Below are 9,579 nucleotides of genomic sequence, written 5' to 3' on the forward strand. Positions count from 1 at the left end.
GACACATTTAAATAGTCAATAAAAATGACATATATTTGTATTGAATCTGTAAATTTAAGCCAGTTTATTCATAACCTCTTCTAGCGGAACATTCATGTGAAAACCATGGTAGGAAAAAAACATGCGAGTGAGTACGCTCTTTGGTATTCCAGGTACAGTGAAAATTAATATTCTCCTTGACTAATTTAGTTTTTGACTTTTAATGACTAGCTCCAGTGCTAGTTATTACAATTTTGTTTATATAAAAACTCAACAGATCTAGAAAATTGTGTACCTTAGTATTTATGAAATACTATATTCTATAAATATTTAAAACTTATAATAAGGCCATTTATACATTAAAAATATAAATGTTCTACTTCCCTTTGTATTATTATAAAAACTATAAATAAATGTGAAGCAGAAATTTATTTTTATATTTAATACTATATAATATATTTAGTCCTAAAAGTAACAGAAGTATGACCTGGTAATGTACTTTCTGCTGATTTGTTGCCGCACTCGCTGAGTTGCACGTCCGCTTCCCTCTGCTTACCTGGTACATGGGCCTTTCCTTTTCTCAGTGGCCCTCTCACCAACCTCACCCCACACAAACCGTAACAACTGCAGCACTCACTATATATTTATACCTCCTAGTAGAACTCACCTTTCTCATAAGTACAGAAATCTAGCACAAATCAAACTGAAACAAATAAACAACAAAACTAGAACATGCCTCACCCATCGTTTTCCTTCCAGATACTTCCTTTGCTTGGGTTTTATCTGCTGCCTTGGTGTGAGGAACAGACCATTAACCTCTAAAATTCCTCAACTTCACTCAAAATTCTAAAGCACATTCCAGGCAGAAAAGGCATCCACTAAAGGCCTCCAAATCCAATAAGCCCAGGAAGGTCCAGAATATCTCAGAGGTTCAAACACAGCTGTTGGAGGGAAAACACTGTGGTGTGATGGGGGTTGGAGACAGGGCCACAGAAGTGAAAATGCAGGTAATGCATAACCCTTTGGCTTTCTGTGTCCAGCCTACCCCATTTGCGATTGTAGACCACGTGTTTCTTTGCTTCCTTCCTCCTTGGCCCAGTAGAATCCGTTGCCCCTACTAAGGAAGGATCACCTGCAATGATCCAGAGCATGTGACCGGAGCTGTAGTGGACGCCCCCTGGCACCTGGGCAGTTACACCTGGATGCTGGCAGGATCGGGGCCCAAAGAGCAGACAGCACATTTTGCTGCAACAACACTCGCTGGGGGTCACTTCCCCCTGCAGCCAATCTGCGCATCTGACTACTGCTGACCCAGACCTGTTGAAGGCGGAGGATGGCATCAGGGCTCAGGACTGTCTTATGAGATTTATCTGCACTACTTTGTGTGACACACCCTTATCCCCACCCAACAGGACTTCCCTACCTTGGATCAGCTGGAATGGTTCTATCAAATCCTTATGTGGTTTACAGGACCCACAAGGTACCCACCTGCATTGTCGAACCTACAGGACTCAGGTCCCTGAGCTCTAACGTTTGATATCTGCCCAGCTGGCACCTCAAGCCCTCCTGGTATTAATCTGCTTGCCTTTGCATCACCTCCTTTTTGGACTCAGTTATACAGCCCACTGTCTGGTATTTGGTAGGAAACCTGCACAGCCTAGGATTTCATCCTTGGGCCTCTCTGGTTTCAGGAAAACAACCCAAGCAAAACTACGGTTTCTTATGGGTTTTTCACAGTCTGTGTTAATATTTAGGTATTCTTTTCTGAGGAAGTCTCCTTCCCTACCTCACCTCTCCACACCTATTCAACGCGCTCCTCTCTTTAAGAGTTAACATTTTCCTACCTTGTTCACAGTTGATTAAATAACATAAAAAATAAAGAGAATAATGGTTGTCACAAAAGACAGGATATATATCAGGCTGAAGGGCAGGGAATGTTATTCTAAGTAATTACCTTTTAATGGAAAATTTAAAGGACCGGCAGTAATTAAGAAAAGAGTAACCAAATTCACCTATTCAGTGAAGAATTAAACACATTGACCAAGTAAAGAAAAGGAACACTAGGGTAGTTGTAGGATTTTATGGATGGAGAACAGTGAAGAAGAATAGAGGTGAGGAGAGAATACATCATCTCCATCATCAGTGGAGAAAGATGGGCACCTCAGCTTTCATAGTCCTTCAGCATCATGAATCTTTTTCCAACTATTTAGACACCGGCTGTTATTCTCCCTGCTCTTTGCTTGTAGATGGCTGCATTGACTTTGGATTGCTCCTCTGTGTAGCTATTCTTTGCTATTCTTTTCTTTAGTGACCCGATTTACCACACCTAGGCACCGACTTCTCACATCTCTGTGTTCAGATATTATTTGCATTCTAACAAGACTTTCTACAGTATCCAATAGCACTTTAATTTTAAAATGTAAATCAGGCAAGGAGTTTTAGGTCCTGACAATAGTGCCTCGACTTTTTCTTTTCTGTTAATTGTGAAGAAAAGCTGATAAAGGATTCTGAACAAACCGCCTGGACTGCTCAAGTAGCATTAGGAATATTCTTTTATATCAGTAAAATCTACTTTTATTTTCTAAAAAGTCCAATTGTAGATTCAATTTAATTTCTTGCTTTTGCATCTGAGTTTAAGTGCTTTGAAAACAACTTCATGTATCACACCTCATTAGATGATTTTAATTACAGTTCTTAATATATATGAATGGCAAATTCATTCTGTCTTGCACGGATAGAACTTCAAATAATACTATTTTATTATGTGAAGCAGGCATAATATTTGGATGTTATTCATATCTTCTTTAAAGTTGAAAGCCTTTTTCCCCTTGGCTTTCTCTGCTTTCATATTTTTTGGGTCTAAACTATACAGCAAATTATTACTCTTATAGAAAACTAAATTTCAAAAGAAACACTGACATTGATGCATTGAAATTGATTTCAGCCTCAGGCTCAAATCATCCTGTCCCTCAGGAGGTGTTAGCAAGCACCAGTGTCTCAGTAACGTCTGTCAGCTAAATATGCTTTAAGCACCCAAGAACTGGTTAGGCACCAAATGCATTCCTAGCTTAAGAATCTAATTTAATACTGTCTTCCCAATATCCCTAATGCTAGTAATACATTTTTGAAAACTACTTAGAATTCTCTGGGTTTTTTTACTTCATTTTTTCTATTTTCTAATTCTAATAAAAAAAAAAATTACTGTGAACAATTCAGTGGCACTCAGTACATTCACAATGTTGTGCAATCACCACCTCCATCTTGTTCTGAAATATTTCTATCAATCCAAAGTAAAACCCCTACCTATTAAGCAACTTTCCCCCATTCCTTACTGCCCTCCCCAACGTCTGCCCTTGGCAAACAACCATCAGCTTTCTGTCTCTATGAGTTTGCTTATTCTGGTTATTTCACATAAATGGAATCAGTGCAATATGAAATTTTGTATCAGGCATCCTAAAAATGTTACTGCATCCATGCAGTAAAAGATATTAAATGATATCTTTAATTCTCTTTGTCCTTCTGTATTTTCCTCTTCTTATATTGAATATTTTAAAATCATTAAGTCCATTTTCTAAAAGAAATTCAATGTCTGCAAGATACCTAAAGCTAACCTATTTAATTAATTTATATTATCAATGACTGACTTCCTTTTAAAGTATTAAATGACCTCTTGGATTCCCACATAAACATTTCTGAGAAATGAAAAAAAAATTCTCTTATGAGAATAAGAACGAAAACCAAGATTTCCTAAACAATTATTAGAATACAGGGCAAAGCTTATGCAAATTGAAAGGCATACGGGAATAAAATGGGAAATATAATTGCTATTTTGCTATGTCAAAAAATACACAAATGACTGAAAGTTTTATGAGAAGACATTTCATCCCTTAAACCCTCTTTTCTCTGGTCAAAGATCCAGGGTTTATTTCTAGCAGAGAGCTAGGCATCTCTGTCCCTACAGATGGCATACGGTCCTACGTCTCCTCGATCTACACCCTCCTAGCACCATTTTAATTCTACACACCCCCTGAAAATAACAAACAGAGACTAGAAAAAAAAACATTGTGCTCTAAACTTTCTCAATTCCATTGGACCCAAAAAAGCTATGCTGCTTTTTTTTTTTTACCTCCAGTAAGAGGTTCCACGACACCAAATAAACCAGTTCTGAGGTTTTCCCCAAGATAAAGTTTAACAGCTCCAGCTTCTTCATTGTTTATCAAAATACAAAAGAAAAAAGTAGAGGTTATCATTTTTCGAAGGCAAATCTGACCCTTGCAGGCTGAGGTAGTAAAAGCACACGTAGACAGGGGCTCCGAGGGGCTGGGGCTCAAGGATGACCACCCGCGCTCCTGCTGGTGAGACCCCAGAGAGCCCGGAGCAGGCAAGCAAGGGGACTGCAGGGCTCCTGCTCAAACCAGAGCGTTCCAACCAAAGTGCCCATGCGGACCCAAGAAAGGCTGGGGTTCCTGCAAGGGGTCTGAGCGCGGTGGCTGCAGCCCCCAGCCCGTCTCCTGGGCGGCCACGTAAGCGCAGATACAAGCACAAACGCTATGGGGTGTGGGATGACCCAAGACAGAGCAGATCACAGGGACCCTATTGTGACCATGCAGAATGGATCATGGCTGGTTCTGACCCGTTTCACGTTCCCAACGGGAAACAGACCACTGGTAGACCGGACTCGGGCCATCACTGCAGAACCTACACTAGGCACATTCCTCCCTTCTGTGTGTTCAAGTGTTCTCCTTATCTTGTATTTGTAACTATTTTTAAAAATGCACTGAGTTTGGTTTAAAAACCAACCACCAAAATGGATCTCAACACAGATGTAAAGCCCAGAAGAGGAACATCGGGCTTGCCTGACACAGCGACTCCTGGATGACCTGTGTGCCTGAAATCCCTTCTCGGTACTAAACAGTGGGCTGATTTTCTTTCTACAATAAAAAAAAGCTGAGTAATATTTCATAGGAGTACCAGAAACTGCCTCATTGGAAACAAAAACTATTTACATTAAATAAAATCCCAGTGGCAGGCTGCATCTGCACATTTACATCATGGTGAAGCACACTGTGACGGACCATGGAGATCGCTTCTGGCGCTCACACCCCAGGGGCACGTTTGCCACATGAGAGTAAAGCGAGGGTAGAAGGAGGGAGTGAGGGGGAGGACTGCCATTTGTCATGTGCTCCATTAGACTTTATATCGAGGTGAGGTTTTAATTCCATTCTTTGGACGGATTCCAGATGAATGGCTACATAGCTCATCTTCCAGCTGTAGAAGGTTTAATTACCACCAAATACTATGGCAGTCACGTGCTTGTTCTTGTTTGGAAAATTGGGTGCTTGTGGTTTCTCTATTGGAAATAAGAATAAGGTCTAAAGTTCCTGATAAGGTTGCCAATTGAAGATGAAAAGATGAGTCAGAATGCCCAGTATTTTTCTCAAATCTAAGAGGTTTACAGCAAGAGTCAGCAAACATTGTCTGTAATGAGCAGTTAGTAAACGTTACAGGCTTTGCGGGCTGTACAACTCATAGCTCTGAGTTGTAACTTTGTTACAACTCATAACTCTGTTGCTGTATGACACTGACAATATGAAAATGAATGAGCCTGGTCGTGTTCTAATAAAACTTTATTTGTGGTCCCTGAAATTTGGATTTCATATAACTTTCACGTGTCATGAAATATATTCTTTTGCTTTTTTTCAATGAATTTTAAATGTAAAAAACCTTCTCAGCTGGTGGGCCGTAGCAAAATAAAAACCTATCCAGTGCCATTATAAATATACATTTACAAAGTCTTACTACATGAATATTTTTACATCACAACTTAAGAATGCAATCTTAAATTAGTCTTAATTTTAGTATTAGTTTATGAAAATATATTCAGAAAAAATCCTGGAAACATATGTGAAAACATTAGCATTTTAATCTCTAAGAGTAGGAATTTTGCATTCTTTCCACTTAGTCTTGTATACATTTTAAGTATTTTTCCAAACTATCTGATCTGAATTGTAATTTTAATTCCAAAACAAAGTAGTCTCAGTCACTCCAATGTGAAAGATTGAAAGGATTCATAATTGCTATTGTATAATACCATGTGCTCCCACACATGCTTTGTTTTCGTATAGTAAACACATATTCACCTTCTAATGATAAAAAATGTTAACATTTACTGGCACTAATAGTGGTTTGTTTTACTACCTTCTAACATTTTGTTTTCTTAGGGCTCTATTGCTTTTAATTAGCAAATGGGTAGGCCTGGGGGTAGCGGGCACTCACCGTGGGAGCAGAGCTGGGCCAGGAGACAGGGCACCCCATCAGGTCGCATCTAATCGTCCATCAGGCCAGCTAAACGAATTGAGGCAGAGGTCCGAATCGCTTGTGTGAGGACCGGCTCTGCTGTCATCACCAGCGGTCAGGTTCTCTAGTAGACAGGTAAGCACAACCACAAACAAAGTATCAGTTAGCCAGAGTCGACCAACTCTCATTTAAAACTTCCCACCCAGGTGACGAGTCTCACCTCAAGACCAGTGGCTCCCCCGACCCTCCCCAGGGCGCCCCTGCCTGGTGTGGCAGGTGGAGGTGGCTTGGATGGAGCCCTTGGAAAAATGCAGGGGAACCTCTTTGGTGTAACGTATAAGAGAAAATAAATGTGATTTGTAAGGAGAGATACTTGGGGGCTTTTGAACTGTCGAAGATGTGCGTTCAAATGCAGAGTGTCCGGAAGCGTTTATGTTGATAACATCTTTGTGTTGGCTGTCGGGTCCTTGCTCCCAGTGTGCTCCGTATCTGGGTCTAGTTCATCTATCGTCTGCATCTCTGGAGCATCGCTCTAGCTCTGCCACCAGCATCGTAGCGGGACCCAGTCTGGAAATGCTCAGGGTCCGAGGCCTCGCGGATGCAGACTTCCGGCTCCCGCGAGCCTCTGGGCCTCAGCGCCTCCCGTGCTCGGCAGCCTCTCCTCCGCATCTTCCTCGGCAGCGGTTCACGTCCGCATCCCTCTAGCGGGCTTGCGTTCCGCGCTGCAGCTGCAGGAGGTCCTGTCTCGCTTTGCTGGAGGCCCCTTCCCGCTCTTGTCTCGGTTTCTGAGGATTTCCTGTGCCCCCCGCTGCGTCGTACAGCAAAGGCACTGACGCTGGCGGCGGAGTGGCTGGAGCCTCTCAGCTCAGCTCCTGGTTTTTTTTATCTTTCTGAATCGCTCCCTTTCTCTCCTCAAAGCTTCTCTGCCTCTTCTGCAGACGCGTGGGCTTTCTTGTTTTCAGATCCCGACTTCTCTGTGATCACGCCCTACAGAAAATACTGACTTAACAGATGTCCAGACGTCAGATTGTTACAGTAGGCAAGGATTTTCTGTAACCAAATACATTCCCAGCAAGAGGTCAGCTTTTCTAGAAGATAAGCTTTGAGGGCAAAAGGGCTCGACTTCTTCCTTTGTTCTAATGGTATCCACCTCCTCCGGAACGAATGAGAATCCCTGGACCGTGTGGTCTGAGCCCTCAAAGCAACAGCCTCTAGGCAGCCTGGCAAAGCACCTGCCTGCACGTGCATCTTTTCTGCATCATAATTTTGTAGCTTCAGGCCCGTGAAACTTGGCTGAATCCTACCATCTCTTCTGCATCACGTGGGGACTGTCCTGAGTGTTTCAGGAGGCAGTGGCCTGGGTACAAGCAGAAGCCACGATCGCAGTGAGGATGGTCACAGGCAAAGAGCGCTGGTGATGGAGGAGCCCGGGCCCCTGGGGGCTCAGGCGTGGCCCGTGGAGCCTGCCGCCTGCGCTGAGACAGGACTCGGGGCCACGTAAAGGCCATTCGGGGTCCCCTGTGCTCGTGCTCTCTGCTGCCTTTCCCTCCATCAGGACTCATCTCTTCAAATCCGTGACCACCTCTGGACATCCTCTCAGTAAATGTAGCCAAGTGCCTCGGACAAGATGCCGGCTCCCTCTGCCACGTCCGCCTGGGTCTGACCTCTAACTGGCTTTCAGAATTTCTCTGCAGAGACCATTCGTCATGACTCATTTCTCCCTGAATTTTGCCACCAGAGGACAAATAGTAGCAATTGAGAGTTTTCTTTTCAATGTGTTTGCTGCACTAAAATGCTAGCTTTCTATCTGTGCCTGGGGAGCAGCTGTCTTCTCTTCATATTCAGAGATAAAATGAGGTCATGCAATTTACAGTGACATGATCCCAGGTGGCACAATTTCAGAGCCGAGAACAGTCTCTCCTCCAGAGGACACGTGACCTATGCCTCTCCTTTGCAGGACCTTCAAGGGCCATCTTCGAAAACTGCGAAGTAAGCTTCATGTAGGTCAACTGTGGAGCCTGTAACTTTTAGCAAGAGATTGCTTGGCCAAATTTGTGTGAAGCCAGAGAAACTTATTTTTTGTGAGGCAAGAGAAGTTGGGGTGATGGGAGAGAAGAGATGACAAAGTGAGCAAATTATAATCCCACTTTTATTCATAACTTACCCCCCAGTAAAAGAAGTGTACTTGTAGGAAACTGGACCACGGGAACCTGTAGTAGGACAGGAATGTGTGCATTTATGGAAGCAGGTGAGTGTCGACTCCAGTTACCTGGGCGCAATGATTCCACGTAGCCACACCACCCACCCTGCAGCAGACGGGGCCCAAAAGAGCCCCAGCTTACAGACACGTGTATGATGCACAGTGAAGTGAAGAACGTGATTTGTGCTTTTATAAAATGCCGTCGAGGAGCATTCTGTGTTACTACACTGAAAGAAACCAGATGTGCCCAGAGATAACATATTGGTTTGCATTCCATTTAGAGAAAAGCCAGCCTAGAAGACTGCCCCCCGTGTTTAAAAGCTAACAAAAGAGGCTGTTAACCTTAACCTTGGAATAACCTTGATTCTGGGCCCAAATTCAAAATGTTCACAAAAAATCCTACTAAGCCATTAATTATTAAATTAAAAAAAAAAAACCTTCAAGAGAATAATGGTTTTTATCGAATGTATTAGTTTACATACATTTAAATACATTGGGGGGAAGGGTACATTTACTTTTGATCATAAAAACACGTCAAAGGCGAAGATATCAGATAGTGTGCGTATATACAAATTTACAAATGCTGAACCAAAAGTTAGCACATCTTTGAAAAGATATTTCTTGTCCACAGTAAAATGAAAAATAAAATAAAATTTAATTTAATTTTAAAAGGTCAGAGCAAATTTGTAACAAATTTAAGTATCTCTAAAATGTGACTTTCATTCTGAGATTATGTCATTGCCACATTTTTCACAGTGCCTACCTGTAGAAAGTTGCCTGTGTAAACTATCATTACACAGTGATAAAGAGAGCGGGATCCCCTGTGAACTGACAAGGGGTGATTTCTAGCACATATGTGACAAGTCACTAAATTCAAATGTGAGCTATAACTTAGATAACAGCATTTTGTCAATGTTAAATTTTCTTATTTTATCAATTGTGCAGTGGTTATATAAGGTGAATATTCAGGACTTTGGAATTACATGTTAATGTAAAATGTGTGTGACTGTCAAATTTGAATTCCATTTTTCTTTATCTTAAAATTGAAAAAAATTAAAATATATTAAAAATTAGCATAAACTTATAATCTAATGACACTTGAA

General features: G+C 41.8%; 1 protein-coding gene across 7 annotated transcripts in view; it reads right to left on the bottom strand.

The window, feature by feature from the left end:
* The window catches only part of LOC309646588 (uncharacterized protein), a 341,945-nt gene that overhangs the window by 9,519 nt on the left and 322,847 nt on the right, over positions 1–9,579 (bottom strand). For all 7 annotated transcript variants that reach the window (XR_014255435.1, XR_014255436.1, XR_014255437.1 and 4 more), the window contains 2 exons: positions 8,441–8,703; positions 6,256–6,400 (listed from right to left, as the gene is read on the bottom strand). The gene's annotated coding sequence lies outside the window, so the exon portion shown is untranslated. The remainder of the gene's footprint in view (positions 1–6,255; positions 6,401–8,440; positions 8,704–9,579) is intronic.

The sequence above is a fragment of the Balaenoptera physalus genome, assembly GCF_965194825.1.
Source record: "Balaenoptera physalus genome assembly, chromosome: 17".
Classification (NCBI taxonomy): domain Eukaryota; kingdom Metazoa; phylum Chordata; class Mammalia; order Artiodactyla; family Balaenopteridae; genus Balaenoptera; species Balaenoptera physalus.